Source organism: Petaurus breviceps, unplaced genomic scaffold (genome assembly GCF_028583685.1).
Source record: "Petaurus breviceps papuanus isolate PSGF00001 unplaced genomic scaffold, PetGlider_PUasm1.0 90792, whole genome shotgun sequence".
NCBI classification, from domain to species: Eukaryota; Metazoa; Chordata; class Mammalia; order Diprotodontia; family Petauridae; genus Petaurus; species Petaurus breviceps.
In genome coordinates this window covers 5,341,370-5,344,192 of record NW_027187347.1, presented here as the reverse complement: position 1 = coordinate 5,344,192, position 2,823 = coordinate 5,341,370, and the positions used below count along the sequence as shown (strand labels likewise).

At 36.5% G+C, this 2,823-nt stretch overlaps 1 pseudogene; it reads left to right on the top strand.

The window, feature by feature from the left end:
* The first annotated feature begins 913 nt into the window (after positions 1-913).
* On the top strand, positions 914-1,960 carry LOC138147497 (14-3-3 protein zeta/delta pseudogene; annotated as a pseudogene).
* The last annotated feature ends 863 nt before the right edge of the window (positions 1,961-2,823 follow it).

The window sequence follows — 2,823 nt, the reverse complement described above, 5'->3', positions numbered from 1 at the left end:
CAAATTTTAGGAGATGAAGCAAAGCTGTCTAGGACCTACCTGCACCAACTGCTTCCTATCCAAGTTGCATCCCTTCTTTGCACCCTTCATTGTCTCTGAGGGGAAGAGAAAATGAGTTCAAATTAAGGTGACAGTGTCAAAGGGCACAGGAGTATCCAGCTCTCCCTCATATTTCAGTAATGATCTAAAATGGGGACCAAATTTGAAAACGATCAAGAAAACAATAAAAGCAAAATATGTTGACAACACCTCCATTATACTGTGGCCCCAGTGAGACCACCTTAGGTATATTGTATTCATTTCTGGGTATAACATTTAGGAAGGGAAAAAAAATTAAATTACACACTGGAATAAATCCAAAGACAGGCAATAAGCACAGTTATAGGATTAGAAACCATGCCATCTGAAAGTATGAAAAGTTTATTCTAGAAAAGAAAGAGTTTATGGAACACATTTCAACTTTCTTCAAATATATAAATGATATGACAAGGAATGAAAATTTTATTATTTAATTTGGGTAAAGAAAACTAGGAGCAATGAATGGATTCCCAGAAAGATAAAATTTAATTCAATATCTAAGATAATCTTCTCTATTCTATCTCTCCCTTTTCCTTTCTCCTATTGCTTACTTCTATCTCTTTCCTCCATTTTTTGAGATCATCCCAATATAGTCAGCTTAGACTCATGCCCTCTGTTTGTGTAGAATCCTTCTACCTGATCAAATAATAAGGTTCTTAATAATTACATGTACCATCTTTCCATATAAGAATGTAAAAAGACCACTGCCACCACCCAGAGACCACTGAACCCCCGTCCGTCCGTCCGTCTGCCACCGCCACTCACTCCGGGCACAGAACATTCAGTCGTGGATAAAAATGAGCTGGTGCAGAAGTACAAATTGACTGAGCAGACTTAGAAATATGATGACATGGCAGCCTGCATGAGGTGTGTAACTGAGCAAGGAGCTGAATTATCCAATGAGGAGAGGAATCTTCTCTCTGTTGCTTACAAAAATGTCGTAGCGGCCCAAAGGTCATCTTGGAGGGTTGTTTCAAGTATTGAGCAAAAGACAGAAGGTGCCGAGAAAAAAACAGCAGATGGCCCAAGAATACAGAGAGAAAATTGAGATTGAACTAAGAGATATCTGCAATGATGTACTGTCTGTATTGGAAAAGTTCTTAATTCCTAATGCTTCACAAGCAGAAAGCAAAGTTTTCTATTTGAAAATGAAGGGAGACTACTACTGTTATTTGGCTGAGGTTGCTGCTAGTGAAGACAAGAAAGGAAAAGTGGATCAATCACAACAAGCATATCAAGAAGCATTTGAAATCAGCAAAAAGGAGATGCAACCAAAGCATCCTCTAAGATTGGGTCTGGCCTTGAACTTCTCTGTGTTCTATTATGAGATCCTGAATTCTCCAGAGAAAGCCTGCTCCCTTACAAAGACAGCTTTCGATGAAGCCATTGCTGAACTTGATACATTAAGTGAAGAATCATACAAAGACAGCACACTAATAATGCAATTACTGAGAGACAACTTGACATTGTGGACATCGGACACCCAAGGAGATGAAGCTGAAGCAGGAGGAGGGGAGAATTAACCAGCCTTCCAACTTTTGTCCTCCTCATTCTAAAATCTTCACAGTAGACCATTTGTCATCAATGCTGTCCCACATATAGTTTTTGTTTACTATTTATGACAGGTTTATGTTACTTCTATTTGGATTTCTATATTTCCCATGTGCTTTTTATGTTTAATATTAGGGGAGTAGAGCTAGTTAACATTTGGGGAGTTATCTGTTTTCATCTGAGGTGGCCAATAGGGGGATATGGAATTTTTATAAACATTTTTACATGTTTGGCATAGTACTTTTGGTACATTGTGGTTTCACAAGGCCAGTGTTAAAACAGCTTCCACGTCTAAGCAAAGACAACTGCTTACATATTGGTCTGTCATGGTGGGGAGGTGCGGGGTTCGGGGGGAAAGGGATAATTGGTCCCAGCCACAAGTGTAGTTATTGTGGGTACTTTAGGGTTAGAGCACTCATGGCTGTGGTAGAAACAGATGTCCCATAGATATTACATGTCATTCCATGTGTATCTGTGGAATACACAATCTCAACGTGTACACCTTTATGATTGCAGTTGCAAAAGTGTTCCTTAAGACAAAGTTTTAACCCCGTCAATTTACTCTGGAGAAGGGCAGAAATTTCCATTATTTGTAAAGTTACCTGCTGTTTGCTTTCATTATTTTTGCTACACTCATTTTATTTGTATTTAAATGGTTTAGGAAACCTAAGAACAAATGTACAAGTAAAGATGCAGTAAAAATGAATTGCTTGATATTCATAAAGTCACTGTATATCAAGCACAGTAGTAAAACAAAAAACTCATGTATTTAACTTTTTTTTAGGTTTTTTGCTTTTGTGATTTTTTTGATACTTTCCTAAAATGTATGTGCTGTAAAAATAGTTAACAGGGAAATAATTTGAGATGATGGCTAGCTTTGTTTAATGTCTTATGAAATTTTCATGAGTAATCCAAGCATAATTGTTAAGAACATGTGTATTAAGTTGATGTAAGTGGAATAAAAGTTTTATGAATGGAAAAATAAAAGAATGTAAACAGTTTAACTTTATTGAGCCCCTTAGTGTTACTCTTTTGTGGTGATCTTTTTATGCTTTTCTTGAGTCTTGTGTTTGAATGTCAATACTCACATATATGTGTATATATGTGTGTATGTATGTGTATACATACACATACACACAAATCTGATATTTTCATCAGAAATGTTTGAAAATCTTCTGTTTCATTAAATATCTA